Source organism: Anabrus simplex, chromosome 6 (genome assembly GCF_040414725.1).
Source record: "Anabrus simplex isolate iqAnaSimp1 chromosome 6, ASM4041472v1, whole genome shotgun sequence".
Classification (NCBI taxonomy): domain Eukaryota; kingdom Metazoa; phylum Arthropoda; class Insecta; order Orthoptera; family Tettigoniidae; genus Anabrus; species Anabrus simplex.
Genome location: NC_090270.1, coordinates 258,410,976 through 258,433,721, shown reverse-complemented (window position 1 = coordinate 258,433,721; position 22,746 = coordinate 258,410,976). Strand labels below are relative to the sequence as shown.

At 38.1% G+C, this 22,746-nt stretch overlaps 1 protein-coding gene across 2 annotated transcripts in view; it reads left to right on the top strand.

Moving 5' to 3' along the window:
• LOC136875964 (uncharacterized) overlaps window positions 1-22,746 on the top strand; it is a 672,636-nt gene that overhangs the window by 314,822 nt on the left and 335,068 nt on the right. The gene's annotated exons all lie outside the window — the stretch shown is intronic.

Genomic DNA, 22,746 nt, shown 5'->3' with positions numbered 1-22,746 from the left:
CGCCTGTTGACGACGGGGTGGTCGTCGAGCTGTCATCTACATCTACGGATGTAGATCTTGATATTGTTTAAGTTTAAGAGCATCTTGCTGCTCATAACCTAACACTCTCTCTTTTAGTCCAAACTATGCCACTGTTACAGTGGAATTGTAATGGTTATGGTAGGCATCTTGCTGAGCTGCGTCAACTCATTAGTGAGTTCGTAGCGAGTATAGTCTGTATTCAGGAAATCAATCTCAGACCAGGTCATCATAAGGTCTTGAGAAATTTCAGGCTGTACTCCACAGAACAATATTATGCTTACCGGGCGTCCAGTGGCATTGGTATTTTTTGTTCATTTTGATACCTATAGTGAAGAAGTTCCTCTAAGAACCCCGCTAGTAGCAGTTGCGGTGCAGGTACCGCTGCCTGTCATAGCAACAGTGTGTAATGTTTATTTTCCACCAAGCCAGCCTCTTAATATAAATGATGTAACTAATCTTATAAATCAGCTTCCACCTCCATTCCTCTTATTGGGTGATTTTAACGTCCATCATTTTATGTGCGGCTTTGATATGCCTTGCTCCAGGGGAAGGGAGTTGGAAATATTACTAAGAGAGCTGGATTTATGTATTTTGTGTACAGGTGAACCAACTCATTTCAGTGAACGTTACGACACATAATCTCACATAGACCTTGGTGTATGCAGCCGAGCGCTGGTTCCCCTGCTTTGGTGGAATGTACATGCTGATTTCTGTAAAGTAAACATTTCCCTATTATTCTTACTTTTTTTAAATGAAAAATCTATCAAGGCTCCTCCTCGATGGATTCTTAAACATGCTGATTGGCCTAAGTTCATAGCACTTGCTACCTTTACCAACACAAGTAGCCGGAGCGTAGACAGCAATATAACTTACATAACCCAAGTTATTCTTGCTGCTGCTGATGGGTCCAATCCATCCTTTTCAGGGACTCCTCGCCAAAAACTCTTTCCTCGGTAGAACAAAGAAATTGCAGCAACTATAAAAGAACGCTGTCACACTCATAAATGCTGTCGTAGGCAGCCTGCTGTGCCCAACTTGGTAACATTAAAAAAACTGTGCGCTAAGGCGTGAGTTTTTATTCGACAGAGTAAGAAAGCTTCGTGGGTGAGATGTGTCGTCAATGACATCACATACGCCGTCATCTCAAGTGTGGGCTAAACTTTGACGAATTTTGGGTATACAGGGACAACCTTTAGTACCGGGAATTTCCATTTTAGGCAATATCGTCACAGATTCATCTTCTATTGCTACTCAGCTAGCCAGTGATTTCGCAGATGTGTCTGCTTGCGGGAATTACCATAGTGATTTTTTAGCTCTGAAGCCGGAGGCAGAACGTTATCAACTCAGTTTTGCCATTCAAGCTTCAAAGAACCATAACGTGCCCTTTACGAAGTGGGAACTCCGCAGCGCCTTGGTGCTTTGCAAGGACGTGGCTCTCGGATCAGATATTGTCCACAACCAGATGTTGAAACACCTTTGTGAGCATAGTCTTTTATATCTCCTTTGTGTTTTTGACCGAATCTGGGTACAGGGTGAGTTTCCATCACGGTGGCGAGAGGGCATAGTAATTCCTGTCTTCAAGCCTGACAAAAATCCTAAATATGCAGGAAGTTACAGACCTATTTGTCTTACAGACTGCATGTGTAAGCTTTTTGAACGGATGGTGAATCGCCGACTAGTGTGGTGCCTGGAGAAAAGAGGACTTTTGTCCGAATACCAATGTGACCACTGACCACTTGGTACGCCTGGTGAGTTCTCCTATACAGCATTTGGTGGCTGATTCATTTGACTTGGGAAAGGCTTATGACACCACATGGCGATGCAGCATTCTTTCAGTACTGCATCTGTGAAATTTCTGAGGTAACATGCCGAAATTTATTGCACATTTTTTGTCCCTCTGCATATTCCATGTCCGAGTAGGAAGGGCGTATTCGCAATACCGTGTTTGGGAAAATGGACTCCCACATGGATCGGTTCTTACTGTCACTCGGTTCTCGATTGTCATAAATGGTACTAATACAAATATAAATGGTCCATTATTGGACATTATACATTTTCCAGCTAACTCATTCCTGGTTGTCAGTGTTTCGCCCCAGTGTGCTATTTACCAACTGATGAGCCCAACTTAGCACATTGGGGCGAAACGCTATTTACCAGCTGATGAGCCCAACTTAGCACACCGGGGCAAAACGCTGGCAACCAGAAACGAGTTAGCTGGAAAATTTATAATGCTCAATAACGGACCATTTATATTGGTAATATAAATTTACTCATTCGGGACCAATATTTCGCTAGTTGCTTTACGTCGCACCGACACAGATAGGTCTTATGGCGACGATGGGACAGGGAAGGGCTAGGAGTGGAAAGGAAGCGGCCGTGGCCTTAATTAAGATACAGCCCCAGCATTTGCCTGGTGTGAAAATCGGAAACCGCGGAAAACCATTTTCAGGGCTGCCGACAGTGGGGTTCGAACCTACAATCCCCCGAATACTGGATACTGGCCGCACTTAAGCGACTGCAGCTATCGAACTCGGTGGGGACCAATATTTCAGGTTCCTTATTGGAATCAACATTTATATTATAAATGGCATTTTCGCTGCTGCTGCTTCAGCAGTAATACCGTTGCTATATTTATATTATAAATGGCATTTTCGCTGCTGCTGCTTCAGCAGTAATACCGTTGCTATATGTAGACGATTTTGCTGTGCATTATAGCTCACAAAATATGGCCGTCGCTGAGCCACAATTACATCAAGCAGTTAGGAGAGTGGAACAGTGGGCCTTACAACATGATTTTCGGTTTTCAACTGCGAAGACCTCTGTTGTACATCTCTGCCGGAAGCACACTTTTCACTCCCATCCTGAGCTTTATTTAGGGAATGTCGCTCTTCCGGTAGGTGACGCAGATTTCTTGGGCTCCTTTTCGATAGCAAATTATCGTGGGAGCCACACGTGCGCAATTAAAAGCAAAATGCGCTAAAAAACTTAATATTTTGAAGTTTCTTAGTGGCACTATTTGGGGAGGAGAGGACACGGTACTCCTAACATTTTATAGGATACATATTTTATCAAGGTTAGACTACGGCAGTGCAGCATATGGATCAGCAAGGCAAAGCATCCTTGGCCAACTGAATAGCATTCACTACAGCGGAATTATGTTGGCAACGGGAGCTTCTCGTGCAACTGCCATTGCTAGCCTGCTCGCTGAATCTGGTGTGCCGCCTTTACACCATAGCCGCCAGCAAATGCTTCTGTCCTATGCTGCAAATTTGCGACAGATGCCACTTCACATAACATAGAAAGAAAGAGAGATCCACCCCTGATCCATACTCATTTATTAAAAGTTTTTAAAAAAACAGGACCTGTTTCGACTTCTCACAAGGTCTTCATCAGCTCACATACATTTACATTAGACTACACATATTGTCACTAGTAATACCTTGCCAAATTTAAAAAAAAATTGTATTGGATGACATCAAGTAGTCATGTTTTTGTGTGATTGTCCTGTTTGTATAATTTAGGTTTGTTAGAAGACTAATATTAAAAGAATAACTATTTTGAAACACATTAAAAGTTTACATTATAGGGTAAAACACATTGCTATGTACACTTTGTGTCGTACCCACTTGGCCCACAGATGTATGACAAAATTATAACGTGGCGGGTCACTTTAATATTAAAATAAATAAATGATATGTCATTGTTTCTCCATAAACAGTATCCCAAGGGCGCCAGTCTTCAAGGTTATGGCTTGAAAACAAAAGTAGATAATTAATAATAATAATAATACGTAATGAGACTCGAGAAACTCCCACGGGTGGGGTGACGGGACACAAATTCATTAAGTACACTAACTTGGAATTTAAGGATCATTAATAATAATTTCAGAACATAAAAATTAAAACAGCTATTTATTAAGATGAAAAACGTGACGTAACGGCATTTTAACGAAATCTGAACTTACGGAAGCAAAAGAAAAATTGAATGAAATTAATTTTAAAAATGAACTGTTGCGCGAAGACTTGCAGTAACTTATGCCTTTAGCTCACCAATTATAGACTCTGTTGTCTTGAAGCTGAAAATGGGTGGATCTCTCGTGCTGGCTGCTTCATCTGTTGTTAGATTCCAGTCCTACTTCTACATTTCCTGTCTTTAACACATCCTACTGTACTCCTTACATAAAGTCGTAATGAGTCCTAATGTTAAATGCAAAACCACCATGGGTTATGTTCATGGAGAGAATACACTCGTATTCTTCCGTATTACGGAAAAGTAGCGTAGCTAAATTCATAATAAAAGCTCTCCTCCCCTAACTAGTCAAAACCGTTCTCCCGTTGACTACCTCTCGTCATTGAGGTAACAAGTACCAATGAGAGTAACTTATGAGTAGAATATACTCAGATGCGAAGTGAACTAAGTTAAAATCTTCTCCGACGTGCAGACGTAGAATCGTAGTAAGAGTCTCTTCCAAGAGTGAGAATCAGAATGTCCAATAAGAATGCTAATGTCCTCTCCAGCTCTTGTCGGTGGTATATATCGGTCCAAAAGTCTCCTTCCATTAGCCGTATCACATGGTCCAGTAAGATTCGAGGTCTCATCCCTTCTCCGATGTATTGCTGTGAATCCATCACGTTGCTTCATTACGTTCATTCACATGGGCTGAACTTTCCCGCTGAAATAAAGCGTCCCGAAGCGGAGTTTGAAAAGTGGGTGTAAATAATGTATCAACTGTCTCTTCATGAGGTAGAGAGGGTAAGGTCTCTCGTAACCTAGATGACGTACTTTTCCTGGAATTGGGCTGAAATTAGCCTGCTGACTCTGGTCTCCTCACAGCGGCTATTGGAAAATTTACTGCAAGTTATAAATATGCATGATGTTGAAATACTTTACCCAATAATTTGTTCGTTCAGAATACGTTATAGCCGCGATACAAAGAAATGAAATTATGATTGAAATGGATGATAAAATCCCTATATATATAAATTTAAACATGACCTATCAGTGATTAAATATACACATCTTATCAATTAATTACATAGTTCAATAATTAAAAACATGCAGTGATGTCCCAAACATCACAACTTGTACTATCACCTTTCAAATTACACAGATAAAACAAATTCTTAATACAATTCGTCAGGTGTAAAAAGATAATATGCTTGAATACAGCTGTATAAGCTCTTATAATGTTGTGTTAGGCTTTTTACCTTGTCAAGTGAAAAAAACATGAGTCGGAAGTTAGATTAGCATACACATAATAAACATCACGTTCATAATAATAGTAAAATAGGTAATTTAAAAACTGTGTTGATTGACAAGTTGTAAACCATGTAGAATACATCAATTGCACACAAGATGAAAGTACACTCCAAGATGCAAACGTCTATTGATGAATCAAATGAAAAGTATAAACATTCATGAAGGTATATGTTGAGCTCATGTGGAGCATTCGTTCCATTGCGCATGCATGCTAAGTTCATATGGGGCATTTAGCATCATTATATAATGTTTACATTGAGTCCAAGCATTGTGTAGCTTGCATTTTTCTAATATTGTCAAAATGTTCTGGTTTGAAGATGAGTGTGTGCTGTTGAAGTTATTAATCTTGAAACCGTAAAAAGCAGGATACACTGGTGTGTAAAGCAGTTGTTATAGGTGGCCCTCTTCCAGTCTATGACATTTGATAACTATCTGTAAGAGGTAAATTAATTAGAAATTTTAAAGGTGTTCGAGAGTGTGTACGTAAAAGTTACTTACTGCTGTTGAATGGTTGGGAAGCGTACAGCTTAGCTGCTTGGCGTGTACTATAGCTTGTACTATAGCGTGTACTTCTGGTGCTGGTGTCCATCGCCGTGAGGGGAGTGGTGGGGGAGGGTAGGTAGGGAGAGTTGTTATTACAGAAGAACTTTACATAAAAATAGACCAATATACCAACCTCAATTTCAACATTAACGAAATAACTGCAAAAAAACTAATATTTTATTTAACAAAATTATCCCTATTGTAAAAAACTACTATCTCACAACAGTCAACAAACGATGTCACACACAAACCACAGCGCAAGTGACGTACACGCCTAACTCTGCCCCTACTCACAACCGCTTTACACACCAGTGTATCCTGGTTTTTACGGTTTCACGTTTAATAACTTCAACAACACACACTCATCTTCAAACTAGAACACTTTGACAATATTAGAAAAATGCAAGCTACACAGTGCTTGTACTCAATGTAAACATTATATAATGATGCTAAATGCCCCATGTAAACTTAGCATGCATACGCAATGAAACAAATGCTTCACATGAGCTCAACATATACCTTCATGAATGTTTATACTTTTCATTTGATTCATCAATAGACGTTTGCATCTTGGAGTGTACTTTCACCTTGTGTGCAATTAATGTATTTATTCTACATGGTTTACAACTTGTCAATCAACACAGTTTTTAAGTTACCTATTTTACTATTATTATGAACGTAATATGTTTATTATGTGTATGTCAATCTAACTTCCGACTCATGTTTTTACACTTGACAAGGTAAAAAGCCTAACGCAACATTATAAGAGCTTATACAGCTGTATTCAAGCATATTATCTTTTTCCACCTGACGAATTGTATTAAGAATTTGTTTTATCTGTATAATTTGAAGGGTGATAGTACAAGTGTACATAGCAATGTGTTTTACCCTATAATGTAAACTTTTAATGTGTTTCAAAATAGTTATCCTTTTAATATTAGTCTTCTAACAAACTTAAATTATACAAACAGGACTATCACAAAAAAACATGATTACTTGATGTCATTCAATAAAAAATTGTTTAAAATTTGGCAAGGTATTACTATTGAGAATATGTGTAGTCTAATGTAAATGTATGTTAGCTGAAGATGACTTTGTGAGATGTCGAAACCGGTCCTGTTTTGTAAAAAACTTTTAATAAATAAGTAATGATCTGGTGGATGTCTCTTTCTATGATGTGTGTTAGATATCAATACGGAACAAAAATGAAATTAATTAATCAAGATGCCACTTCACCTGAGCTATCCTTGCATATTCCACAATAGAAACTGTCGGCTGTACGCTGCTTATCCTTGAGCAGCGCAGCTGGTTGGAATGAGCTTGAGTATTGGTCACACATTATTTGATGTAGCTTCGGTTCATTGTCTTGTCAGCCAACCAAGTAGGGTACTTCCTTGGATTGTACAACGACCTGAAATCATTCTAGAATTGCCCACCAGCCCGAAGGAAGACACGGACTCCTGCATTTATCGGAGACACTTCCTGTCTGTTGTTTGCCGGTACACTGGTTCGGTCGTTGTTTTCACAGATGTTTCGAGGGTAGAAGCGGGAGTAAGTTGTGCGTTTGTTGATGACAGTAACAGGTTTCTTTTTCATGTACCGAAAATCTGTAGTCTGTATACAGCAGAGCTGTATGCCATCTGTGAAGCTCTGCAGTACACACTGTCCAATGAGCGCTGCCAATTTCTGCTGTGTACTGTAACTGTTCAAGTATAATTATGGGTTCAAAGAAATGTTGTAGATGTGCCTCGGCCTTACTCTACGGTGATCCATGAGATTCCACTTGCGGGTGTATGGGTTCCATCAAGCACCGGTTACAATTCATGGCAATCATTTAGCATGTTATCGTCATTATGAGAATCTGTATCTTATAATTATCTGAGGCAATTTTATTTCTTAATTTATGAATGACAATATTGAGAATCAATTTTAATTGGGAGGAAGTTCCACTTTAATCAAATCAATTCATTGATAAAATATATTTAACAACAATAGTAAATTAAATCTTGCAACATGGATGGATAATTATTATTTCAAGATATTAGAATCATTCCGTATTGACGGTTTTCACTTTACAATGGCGAAAAATGAGAGTATCCTCCTATTCAATACATCATATATTCCGTCATTAGACGGAGCAAACAAATTCAAACATGTTTCGGCTTGCTTGAGTCATCTTCAGTGAAAAAATTAGGGGGGGTTGGAATAATTTACATAATATAAGTTGAAAAAATGCTAAAAAACATAATGAAAGAGCAAATGAAAAAACAAACAAAAGAGAGCCTAGATGGAAACAAAATTAGCACAAATATACAATATTTACATCAATAACCAGAGCAAAAAACAACTTATTGCGACAAAATTCAGTGAAACAGGTGTTAATTTAAAATACTAATTGAACCTAAAAATTGCGTTAACCTAAGAAACAAGTGTACCCGATGCATTTACTGGACGTATTCAAAATGGCGCCTACGGAAGGTAGAGGCCAGCCAAGGCAAAGAAATGTATAACAAGATATCGATATTGATGTATGCTAGGAGGCCTTGACTAACTTAAACCTACCACTATGAAGGCGGTGTACAATGGTGCAGAATCGATAGAATTGTTTTTTAAAAAAATAAGAAGGATAAAACAGATTATTAAAAAAAACTGACTTGAAAAATTGACGCGATGAGAACAAGACGTATCGAACTTCGCACTCTAAAATAAGCAATATTGGCAACATTTAGCAAGAAGTATTACGCTGGGAACAAGGAAGTATTGAGCGAATTGAATAAATAAGCGTTAAAATACTGGAAGGAGCAAGTAAAATCCTGAAGCTTAGAATAATACGTTCAGATACTCAGACGCAAAGCCGTTTGAAAATAGGAACTTGATTGAGACGAGAGAGCTCGAGATTAAACCACGCTGAGTGAAAATAATCACTAGGAAAACCAAATAAGGAAGCAATCACCATAAAATATATATTCTACGCAGAACTATGATGAGCTTATATTTTTCAGAATCATCGCATTTTGTCTACTGTCTTGCTGAGCAGATGATGGCTTGCTAAATCGGCATAGACCAACCTGGAGGGAGATGTCGTCCTGGCCGTTAAAACCACCCGACCCGGGCGGAGGAGATCATTCTACCTGACATCCCACTGGTGGAATTTCTACCTAGTTCCTGAACCAAGGACTACGACCGCACCGAGAAGCAACTAAGGCCCGAGATATTGAATGGCGAGCTAAGTAATAGTATTAAGTAATATAATTTCTTATGTGGAGTATTACCAGTATATACAGTAGATCTGAATAGCCTAAGCATGAGATAATTAAGTGTGCTTATGAATATAAGAAAGTGCAATGTGAAATATTTAAGTTGACATCTCGTTATGAGGTGATAGCGTGTTACTACATTACTTTATCCAAGGATGAAGGAATACCATTTAAAAATACGACATAGTGCAACAGCTATTTTCAAGGAATCCCGGTTAGTTAGGAAGGTCCATGCGTGATGTAGTAATAGTCAAACCCGGTTACGTCACAGAGGGACGCACGTTGAATTGGTTAAGACTAGTTACCATACTCTTTGCTGTATGATTTATTGAAAGGAAAGATACTGAATTTGGGGTTATATACGGAATTGCAAGATTAAAAATGCGTTCTGAGGAACGAATTCTGCGCTATTCATGGGATACATATCGTTGTATAATTAAGTATTGGAGGTTAAACGCGCTAGTTGTGTATGCTAAATGAGTTAAATATGAATTGAATTGGAAGTTAATGGTGAGATGAAGGAAATGTGTATAGTATTTGAAATGATATATTGCGCAGAGTAATAGGAAGTAAAGCGTATTAGATAAGTTTAATATGTGATATTGAAGCACATGCAGTGCCATTACAGAATATAAGTATACCCCAGCGAGGAACTACAGCAAGGTACGAACAATAATATTTCGTATATTTTAATGATGTGTGAAAGTGGTTTGACTGGAATAACAACCGGTGATGAATAAATGAATACGTGATTATGTCATATTCTGAATGAATGGTAATGCATGGAAGAATAAGCTTGTATGCAAGTAGTAACGTAATGTAGTATTGAAATATCTTTGTGTTGGCATTAGCACACATATATATGATAAATGCTTACTGGCTGTATGTATATCGAGCTGGTATACGATACATAAGAAATTATTTAGCTAGAATAGAGAATTTATTTGACATTTACGTAGGATATCATCGATGTTTTGTTTATATGGAATATTACTAGAGTGAATACTTAGTTAGGAGCTGTAATTTATGTGGCAATAGGACCGAGGAACTTAGTGCGTCATTCAGTATTTCATTTTCTTCACGCTAACCAGCACCAACGAACTCAGATACTTTTCAACATAATATAGGTCACTGATATTTGTACTCAGGACATATTATTCAAATTCAATTCATTTTCGCAGAGACTTGAACAACGTGATGGTTGTATTTCAATGAGGTATATAATTATACCGTGACTGATGGAATAATTTATTGAAATAACGAATTTCGACCGTGGCCAAAAGACTGTGAAGTAATATATTCTTGTGACCAAATGTAATTTTTAAATGGAAGATAATTCATTTCAGGAATACGTTACTCAATGTATTAAGATGAAAGCTTAGTTTAGGAAATAGGCAGCGCTGACCTAAGATATTTGACTCATTGATTAAAATATTTATTTATTAAGTTGATAATCGAAGCTAATGAGACATACCTGATATTAACCATTTCTTTTGCGAAACTTGACAATATAATAAATGTGTTTCTTGATTAGTTTCTTATATAATGAAGTGAGTTTTCATTTATATTGGTAGTTAATAGTTTTATTTAGTATGTAAGGTTCTCGTTGTGCGAATATATATATTTTTTTATTTATTTCTAAAAGGATGACTGAAGTTTGCGTTCTCGAAACAATTACTGAGCGTATGGTATCGTTATTGTCTCTGCACCGCGCATGGCATCGTTACTTTCTTTGAACTGCCTATGGTACCGGTATTTCTCCTCGGACACACGTAAAACCAAACATAGAAAAATCAACCATTTTTCTGGAGGCAAGGATACCCTGAGATGTGTTTAACTGACTAGTTGGGAATTACTGTGGTTACCCTGACCCGTAGGGTGCACAAGGGAATGAGAAAACAAATGATGCAGATGGAAATGAATAATAGTAGCACATGGTGAGGTTGTGGACCTCATAGTTTACAAATTATTGGTTTAGTAAAAATGACAAAACAGTTTGAAATTACTGTCAAAATCATCCTTAGGCTTGGTTTCTCAAAAATGTTTGCTCCCGCTCTCCTCCTGACCAATTTGATGTGATGGGTTTCTACTAGGATGATTTTGACAGCAATTTCAAACTGTTTTGTCATTTTTACTAAACCAATAATTTGTAAACTATGAGGTCCACAACCTCACCATGTGCTACTATTATTAATTTCCATCTGCATCATTTGTTTTCTCATTCCCTTGTTTCTTAGGTTAACGCAGTTTTTAGTTTCAATTAGTATTTTAAATTAACACCTGTTTCACTGAATTTTGTCGCAATAAGTTGTTTTTTGCTCTGCTTATTGATGTAAATATTGTATATTTGTGCTAATTTTGTTTCCGTCTAGGCTCTCTTTTGTTTGTTTTCTCATTTGCTCTTTCATTATGTTTTTTAGCATTTTTTCAACTTATATAAATTATTCCAACCCCCCCCTAATTTTTTCACTGAAGATGGCTCAAGCGAGCCGAAACATGTTTGAATTTGTTTGCTCCGTCTAATGACGGAATATATGATGTATTGAATAGGAGGATACTCTCATTTTTTGCCATTGTAAAATGGATGGATAAGCCAAATGTTGAACATAGTAATCAATGCATTTAAAAATAAATACTAATGTACTTTTGTTCGTTGTCATTTCTTGCTCGTAAGGCACTATGATTTGATATAATCAAACAAATGTGTTTTCAAACCTATCTAACATTAAGTTAACCAAAGCAAAGTAATCGTTATTGCCAACTTGAAAATTGCTGAAGGCATATATGTACAGTTGATATTTTAATTGTTTAAATTATTTAGTTTGTCTGCCAAAAAAAAAAAAAAAAAAAAACATTCATATCTATTCATTTATGGGTCAAAACCTTGTCTTAATAGTCTATTAATGTAATATTATAATCCTCGTGTAGATCAACGAACTCTAATAACTTGAGTGTTCACTACATAAATGCGTGCAACGTCGTGGAATCTAAAATAAAACAATCATGGACATTCAAAATAAGATCCGCAGCTAATCTCAGATAAATAATCACCAGAACTGTGAAATAAACACATCATAATCATGGTGTCCTCAAATTGCTGCACCTAAAATAGACATTCAAAGCTACATAATACCTTCACAAACAATCGTGATTTGAGATTATGAAGACACCACAGCATCTGGATCCGTCCATAGGTTTTCCTCCAAAGATCTGAAATTCTACTAATATCTACAAGACATGAGCACTACAACAACTGCTATTCCAGAGGAAATGCTTTGTACATTACATAATATGACCCTAACTTCATTTCCAATCATTATGACTGGTACGTCTCATTGGTATAACATTGTGTCAAAGATCTTCCTATCATATTTATCTATTCATTCATATAACATTCGTTCCATAATGATATGTCGAATTAATATTATTGATGACTATTCACAAAAACTGGAAAGATTTAAATGCAAAAAACTGAATATAAACAACCAGGAGGTGAATTGTAACAAACATTATGTACTGTAAACAAGGAAGAACTAATACTCGCCACCTGGAATGTAAGAGCTCTGGGAAAAAAAAAACGGAACTCCAGAATGCATTAATTGACCTAAAATTCTATGTACTAGGTCCCAGTGAGGTTAGAAAATACGGAGAAGAAATAATAGAAACGTCAGATGGGAATATATTCAGCTACATAGGCGAAACAAAAGGACAGAAAGGGGTAGGTTCATAATAAAGAAGCAAGTAAAACACTGCATACAAGAAATGAAAGGGATTTCATAAAGAATAATTGTACTATCTCTGAAACTAAATAGGAATACACTTGTTATAATCCAAGCCTATGCACCTACAGAAGCTAGCATAGAGGAAGAAGTAGAAAATTTCTACTACCTTGTACAAGACACACTAAACCATTACAAAGTGGATAAAACCATTGTAATGGGAGACTTTAACAGTAAATTGGTTTTCAAAGAAATAGATACAGAGGAGCTGATAGGACCCTATGGTTATGGAACAAGGAATTAAAGACGGGCAAAGGTTAAAAGTCATAAATACCTTTTTCAAGAAAAACCCAAATAGTAGATGGACATGGCTAGCTCCAAACGAGAAAACAAATGAAATAGACTTCATACTGACAGACAAACTTGAGGGCATTAAGGATATCCAGGTGGTCAGTGGTCTGAAATTAGACACTGATCATAGAATGGTTCGCTTGAAAATGCTTATTCCAAAGAAAAGGCACCTATACATCAAAGTTCAAAGAGCCAACCCCGAAAAGATCAACCAAAGCCAGTACAAAAGGAACTGGTCAAGAACCTACAGGAACTAGATCAACAAGAGGAGTTGAACCCGCAGAACCTACAAAACAAAGTGGAAAGTGCATAACAGATGCTCCAAAAGAATCCTTAATGAGGGACAAACAGGCAAGAAAGAGAATTAAGCTGAAGGAGAGGAGAGAAAAATTGAAACTGGAAGCAGAAATCAACCATCAGAAAGTCTGATTACCCAGAGTTGAACAAACGTACAAAAGAGAGATTCGGAAGGACATTAGGGAGCACACCACAGACATGGTCAAGAAAGTTATGGAAAGATCGACTTCAATAAGAAAGATCAGAAAAGAGATGGCAGATGGCAGACATTGGATATTAGGAGTGAAGGACTCAAATGGAAAACGATTAGCCTCAAGGGAAGAGATAGTGCTACACGCCGCAGAATTCTACGAGAAACTGTACTCCAGCACCCTCGAGAAGGAAAATCTCATCCGAAAACTACGAAGTACTTAACACGTTCAGAACCTGCTTCTGAGCGGGGCACTTGAATGCTTGGACCAGCCATTTTCATGCCCAGCCCTCTTGACGTGTATCACTTAATACAATTTACAATTACTCCTAAACTATAAATGTTAGGAAAATGATACTTTGTGCTTACCTCTAGTAAATATTTAGGGTGTGATATCTGGAGTCGGAGGTTTCAAAACACGTCTAATTTTATACAGCCTATCTGTACTTTCGGCATAATGATTACTGTCACTGAAGTGAAGAAATGAAAGAATATGAAGGAAGTGTATTCGGGACATTGTTTTAGAAAATATCGGAGTATGGAAAACAGGGTCTTCGGTCCAGTACATTTTTATATCAGGATTTTGGACTAATCGGTTTCCACGATTGCATGATCGAATTCTTTGTGAAAGGCCGGGGCACCGCACTTATCACGTGACTCGCGTATAGATTGGTCTGCTCACACACATACTGATAAAATTCGTCATTCATGAAAATACTCACGTAACTCAAAATATCCTGCTCATTTTCTGTTTGAACGTTTATACCTGAATTCTCTGTGAGTGGTGGAACAGGTGGACAATAACTAGGATGATATGTATCAGGCATTTCACTTTTCTCTATAGGCCTATCGGATTCAGGGATCGGAATTTCCTCGTCACTCTTACTTTCACTATCTGAGTCTATTTCAGGAATAAGTTCATCACCAGAATAATCATTGTGAACAATATCTAATAATTATTCTTCCGTAAGAAACTTTGTTTTATAAGCCATTATACTACACTGTAAGAACGACACGCACTGCATTGGAATCTTAAGTACCGTCTTGACCCGCGAGGAAGTGCTGAGATATTCCCGCTAAAACAGCTGCCCACTCAACGCGAGGGTTATCTCAAAAAGGTCAACCAGCTTCCTGCTACAACCAGTAACGCTGACTAAGGTGTAAGAATGCATAGATTACGAATATAAATAGCATTGCTTCGCGCGGAACATTAAACGTCTTACGCCGTCCACGGTCCGCAATGAATTAAGATGGGGAGGTGAAGAACTCATACTAGCTATCGCTAAACTGTTCATTGCAATACTCAAATCCAAGGAAGTACCAAAGGAATGGAAACAAAGTACATTAATCCTACTCCATAAAAATGGAGCAAAAGATGACATCAACAACTATAGACCGATAAATCTACTGCCAAGTCTATATAAACTGTTCACAAAAATCCTAACTAAGAGAATGTCAAAGACACTTGAGGAGAACCAGTCTATGGAACAAGCAGGTATTAGATCAGGATTCAGCATGGTGAACCACCTACAAACAGTAAACCAACTCACTGAAAAACTGCAGGAATTCAACTTTAAGGCGTATATAGCATTTGTAGACTACAACAAAGCCTACAAGCTCTAGAGAACCAAAACATTCAGAAAGGATATATCAGACTTTTAGCAAAAATCTACGAAAACAGCCGGGCAAAAATGACACAGAGATGGCGGGTAGGAGCTTTGAGCTAGGGAGAGGTGTGAAACAGGGAGACCCATTATCACCGAAACTCTTCACATACCTGCTAGAAAACCAGTTCAAGAAACTGAAATGGGAAACTAAATAGCATCAACATAGATGGACTAAGACTGACACACGTGCAGTTTGCAGACGACATCATGTTGATAGCAAAATCAGCATCGAACTTGGAACAGACTAATATTGTTGTATCCTAGAATCAGCAAGAGAAACTTAAGAAGGCAGAGGATCCGATGGGCTGATTCATTCAAGAAAATGACTGGTGCACAGTGGACAAGAAGAGCAAGAGACAGAGAAGAATGGAAGACCCTTGAAGAACTCCTCTAAGTGTATAAATGTAAATTAAAATTTTATATGTGCTTAGGTATATGAACAAGAATACACTACAGACAAGATGTATAGGTTAGAAATATATGTGTCACTAACAGGCAAGAAAAGTGCACCACATGATGATGCTTTCACAATCTTTAGGACTGTTCACCTAACGAGTTTATCCGAGCGAAGCCGTGCTTAGCAGGAGGCCGTTGCCCTTAAGGGATTTCGAAGGCTAGTTTCAGATTGAGACTCACATGTCCAATAAGAAAATATTCTTCGGAAAGAGTACCTTTGAAACATAATTATTCAGTTCTAAACGCTTGTCTAGTCCTCCATATCATTTTAATATTCCCATGATGAGCATTTATTCCATTACCTTCACTATCAACATTATTGGGATTCTTTGAAGACGACATTACATTGCAAGTAATGCTTATTTCCGAACAAAATATTACAACATAACCATCGCGTATAACATAATTTCAATTGCTTCAACGACCCTATCATTCAACCATATCATATCATTTCATCCACGCATCATGCTTATTCAGAATCCTTCCTTTAAATACACAAGCTCAAAATTGTCGAAAAAGACTATTTCAGTTCCAAATACATTTGAACATCACCATCTACATCAACGCAGTTTAATAAAATGTTTCTCTCATGAAGACTCATTCGCATTATATGAAACATTGCTTTACAAGGAAACTTCCCCTCTCGATACACATAATAAATAGTGTACAATTAATCCAGTAAGAACTAACCACGTAGTAATTGGCATATTAACCCGATGAGTGCTATGCCCGCCTATAGACGGGCTGACGCGGGCGCTCCTGCAATGCTACGCCCGTCTATAGATGGTGCACAAGAACTTTAATTTCCTTCAGTTTCCCAGTTCACTCTCGAGTGCCAATTCAATCTCTGGCATGTTCTGCCATCTGTTGGGCATTGCGTAGAACTAATTGATCACGGCTTATAGCTTCGGGAAGTAACTTACAGAGCTTTTTGTAAACGTCTGCGGAATTCATCTATGATGTAAGCAAACGTGGCAGAACTACAAGCTACAGTTGCTCTTGCAGCGATGTTATTTTGGATCAAAGAATCTTTCAGTTACTAACCACAACGGAAAGTGATGACGGAGATGATTTTAATGAATTGTTAAGCGATTTTTGAAGTGAGAGCGATACAGAGAGTGCCGAAAATATTTTAAGTGAGAAAGAAACGAAGCCGCCTCCTAAACAAAAGAAGAAAAACATGGTGAGTTCAAAAGCTATTTCATCACTATTTTCATGGCGGGCGGATAATTTTTTCTCCACCGGGTAACTGTGGCAGACTCTGGGAACCAAGTAGTGTTTAATGACAACCACAAAATCATTGATTTTTCTAAAACTTTTGTGCCAGTAGAGTTGGTGCAGTTGGTTGAACAAATCGGCATCACAAACAGCCGGTGGAAAACATGAACTCTTACTATGTTCCAGTTTTAGAAAGTATATCAACTTACGTACTTGTACGGTGTTACATGTATTAGTTGCCTACAGATTTGAGGAAGTCCTTTTATTTTGGGCTCTTTACTGTGTACAGTATGATGTACTAATGGGCACAAAAAGTGTAATTTTTTCTTTCAAAATGATATTGAACATAAGGGTAGGATTTTCCATTTGCATTTAGATTTATAAAGAACCAACATTTATAAACATTTTAAGCTAATCACCCCACTGATTAGTTAAAAATTGAGGCTTCTACAATATTTTTCACATAGGAAGATAACTCAGCACTGAGGTACCAAACAGTCAACAGGTAACTCAGCACTTAAGAGGTTAAATTAGTTAGGAAGACTCTACTTCAGAAAATGATCAATTAATTCCTAGTAAAATTCTTGTATCTTAATCCATGGTTGTGTTCTTGAAACCAGATGAAATAGCACATTATAAATTCCAATTCCAATTACTGTATGTCATTATGTCATGTCATTATATTGTTAGGATTATCGCACTCCATGAATATCATAAGATGCTTAGAGATCTTATAGCGTCGCTCAAGTTGTATTTACATATAACACATCACACACATAAACGTGAAAGAAAATCTACATCTACGTAATGTACAATTCTAACAGAATGGAAAAAGGAGAAGTTTTTGGTACTCATCGTATCCGACGAATTCTTGAAGACACATCTCCATCATTCTGGTCGTTGGAATATTATAATTTTGTTTGTTTCAACGCATCTTCCTGACCCTCCGAGATTCCAACCCGGTTTAGGCCTGCATGATTATACTGGCGGATGTCTCGGTATAACAATTTTCCGTCCAACTTGACATCATGAAACCTGCAACTTATATAATACGCTTAGTACAGTATTATACACCGAAATAGATATATCAATGTTTTGATACAACACTTGCCTTTTTTGTTTTTCTATTAAAAGCTATGCTTTATATCTTTACAATTTTCTTTTCTTATTAACATATAGTAACTATATAGATTCAATCAGTCTGCAACCAGCTTTCATCTCATTCATGTATGTGTGTCAATGTCGATGCTCATTCTCCTTCTCTCATTGTTTTTTAATAAAAACAAAACCCTATTCACATAATTGTGTGTGTTTTTATACTTGAGAATCAATCATTGCCATATAACCTCCTTTTTAATATTTCTGACGTTCGAGGAACATTCTCCTTGACATAAATTACTCTCACGATCGGGAATGCTAACAATGGAATACTCCTAATTGTTCACATCATTTTCTTCAATTGTGTCCTAATCGATCGTTTCATAAATGAACTCTCGATCCCTTGTAGATGTTCATAGTAGTCAAATAATGCATGACTAGCGCAAATGAAGTTGAATTTGACATGTATCATTCATAATATTTAATTCAGTCCACGGCCTCTGTCGTATAAACTGTTATCGGAACTAAACGTGCATAAGAAATCAGTTTACTCTCCCGTCAAATATAGTCCTTTTCATTGAACAGTAGTTGATTGTACTTCAATATTATACTTCAGGACGTGAATTTGTTAGTCACCACAGGGGTTCTCAGCTTATGAATTCTCATATATTTAATTTTTATTAAAGCTTACCACTCAGTTGAGCGAGTTACTTTGAATTATCAATGTATCTGGATGTGAATTGACTGGACGTATACTTTCACATGATTTCAAACAGCTTTCATACTATCATAAACCTCAATGACTCTTTCATCTTCGACTCGGAATCCATTGAAAGGTTATAGTACCGACTTCTTGAGCACGCTACAATCTATAAATACATGTTTCCCTCAGCACCCTCTGGTGCAGTGTAGCGAGGACCTGTTGGCCGGGTATTCGGATGCCGGTACCGGAATTATGTTTATGTGGCTCCCCAGCCACGTGGGTGTAGAGGGGAAACAACCTAGCTGACATTGCTGCCAAGGAGGCTGTCACCTTACCCTCGTTGCCGTACAGGGTTCCTGCCAGTGACATTCGCTCTCAGCAGAGACATCTGGTTATATCCTATTCGGAGATTGAGTGGCAGGCCACCACTCTCCTAAATAAGCTGAGAGCGATAAAAGGAACTACGAAGGTATCAAAGACTTCATTTCGGGCTTCTCGGAGAGAAGCCGTGATATTTTGTCATTTTCGGACTGGCCATGGCATTGTAACGCCTCCTAACTACTGAAGGATGAACGTCCCCTGGTGTGTAGTTTGCGGCGCTCATCTAACCGTGGTACACGTCCTTACGGAGTGAGTCGACTTGGCCGATCTGCGTTATAGTCTGTGACTCCCGAATGCCATTTCCCTCATCCTACGAGATGACGAGCAGTCAGCACACCTCGTCCTCCGTTTTATGAGGGATAGTGGCCTTTTTTATTGTGTGTAATAATGTATCTTGTATTAGTGTATTTTTTGGTTAACTATGCTTTTATGTCATTGGCTCTATTTTAGTTCGCGTTTGCGTATTTTAATGAATTATTTTAACTTCTAATTTGAATGATATATATCTCTGTACTTCAAGGCAATGCCTTATTCCATTGAAATCTTTTTTTTTCTATAATTTTGTTAGATAATAAGGCATTGCAAATTAGATCCACTGATTTTAATCTCATAATAATTTTTCATCATCATTTATTTTAATTTCCCGTCAGTGGATATATAATACCAATATAAATGGTCTGTTATTGGACATTGGACTCATTCGGAACAAATATTTCAGATTCCCTATGGGAATCAACATCTATATCAACAGTGGATATATTACAAAATCTTAATTAACATATAGTTCGTTACATCTCGTACCATTAGGGGCCGATGGCCTAGCTGTTAGGCCCCTTTAAACAACAAACATCATCAGAACAGCAAGGAAGTGCAACTACAACTAGATGTACTGAACGAAAAAATTGAGAAGTATGGCATGAAAATCCATACAGATAAAAGCAAGTCTTTGGTGATGTCGAGAGGGGAAAGGCTAGAAAAGGGCGCTGTGAAAATTGGAAAGTCAAAAGTCTGGAAATTGTGGACAGCTTTAAATACCTAGGAAGTGAATTAATGCAGGATGCTAGGGTGGACATGGAGATTAGCGAGAGGGTACAGCTGGGCAATGCATTCTACCAAAGTGTAAGAAAACTTGTTTGAAACAAAGAAGTACCAAGGAAAAGTAAAGAGATAATGTACAAAATGTAATGTAATGTAATGTAATGGTTTATGCAGCTGTGACTTGGACTTTGATTAGCAGGCAAGAGAGTAGAATTCAAGCCAGTGAGGTGGAATTCCTAAGAAGTAGGATAGGAAAGACAGAGTGAGAAATGAAGATGTTAGGAAGGAAGTTACTGAGCTCGATAGCTGCAGTCGCTTATGTGTGGCCAGTATCCAGTAATCAGGAGATAGTGGGTTCGAGCCCCGCTGCTGGTTTTCCGTGGTTTACCATTTTTACACCAGGCAAATGCCGGAGCTGTAACTTAATTAAGGCCACAGCCACTTCCTTCCAATTCCTAGGCCTTTCCTATCCCATCGTCGCCGTACGACACTTTATTTCATCGCTGTAATTTAATTCTAGGATGGCCAAAATGAATACACACAATCTTATTCAACCATGCATATATGGCCAGATTCCACTAATTGCTGTCCATTTACAAGTCTCTGTCCTCCTGACAGTGGGCAGCCACTTACGTGCTCTACTTGGACACAGATTACTGCTGAACACTGCCAACTAAATTGCGGTCACATAACAGCAGCAACTTAACAGTACACTACACTACACTATCCCTCACAACAATGAAAATTAACACTGCTCTGATTCTGCTTGCACCAGATGTTCCTAATGCTGATCCTGCAATGGTCTACTGTCCTCAGTAGTTACACACACAGTATGTGTACTCCAGCATGGATATACTCAGGCTGTTGTGGGACACTGATGACAGCTAGCATTGCTGTCCCAGTCCACCTATTCACTTCACACTCCCAACATAAATCCTCATTCAGACTCCGGTGGGGCTTTGGTGATAGCTATCACTACTGTCATCTGAGTCGATACTGAACTACAACACTGATTGATTGTTCGCAGTTAGTCTCCTTTTTATATCCTCATGACTGAATACTAGAAACTTCAGGGCTCGGCTAGAGGCGGAACTTTCTCATTGCACATTCTGGAAGGTGCACGGGGACACTAGACAAAGGTAACAATAGAGGAGAGTCCACAACATGTCCTCAGTCTGATTGGAAGGTCCCTGAGTTGGCTTACTCATCCCTTCCGGAAAACGCTGAAGGGGGCTATGATAGGACTGGCATGTAACATTATTCAATTCATTTCCATATCCAGTCAGCGTTTTCAAAAAACTGCAGCTTTGATGGCCTTGCTATTTCCTGTGAAAACATCTTGTGATCTGCATGGGTTGTTCAGGAGGGGACATGTATAAGTGCACACAAATGATTGGAGTGGTTTCAAAAAATTCCTGTTTATTATTTGTTGTAACATTATGAAATTATATAGACAGACAGAAAAAAAATCAGTTTTTTATGAGCCTACAGGTGCTCGATATGTGCCCCATGAGTGACTCTACATACATCAACTCTATAGTCAAGTTCGTCCCACACCCGGCGTAGCATGTCGCTGTCAGTTTGACCAAAGGCGTTGATGATGCGGGCCTGCAGTTCTGTTAGATCAGCCAGTAATGTTGGCGTAAAAACGGCATCTTTCACATAAGCCCATACGAAGAAATTGCCAGGGATGGGGTCAGGAGAGCATGGAGGTCATGGCACGTTCGTGACTGTCCCAAGCTCAGTGTTTCATGTGCCATCTCCATGTTTAAGGTGTATGGTCCCTTCTTCTTTGCTGAACAATCCATTACAGGGCACATCTACCTGAATATACTGGAGAATAGGCTCATGCCACAGTTGGAGACCGATAGCATGAACTTCATTTACCAACAGGATGGTACTCCACCTCATTTCCATGTTGATATTCTTGACTTTCTGAACAGCAGACTTCCAGAAAGATGGATCGGTCCTTTTGGGAATGAAGATCATGCCCTCATGTCATGGCCTCCACGTTCTCCTGACCTCGCCCCTTGCAACTTCTCCGTATGGGGTTATGTTAAGGATGCAGTTTTTATGCCATCATTACCAGCTGATCTAACAGAACTGCGGGCCCTCAGCATCAACATCTTTGGTCAAATTGACAGCGACATGTTACGTCGGGTGTGGGACGAACTTGACTATAGAGTTGATGTGTGTGGAGTCATGCATGGAGCACATATCGAGCAGTTGAAGGCTCATAAAAAAAACTTTGTGAGTTTTTCTGTCTGTCTATATAATTTTGTACTGTTACAACAAATAATAAACAAACAGGAATTTCTTAAACCGCTCCAATCATTTGTGCGTATCCTGTATTTGTAATAAATTTCAGGCTGTAGGTTCTTAGTCAAATTTTAAGTGCTGTGACATCCGTACAGATAAATTTTGACGATTGCTGCTGAAAATGTTATTATATTTGTTACACTCTGATCTTGTACTTGTTTTTCCAATTATTAGTACTGTAATGTCAAGAATTCTGATTATTACCCCAGAAGAGTGCGACAGGCTTCAA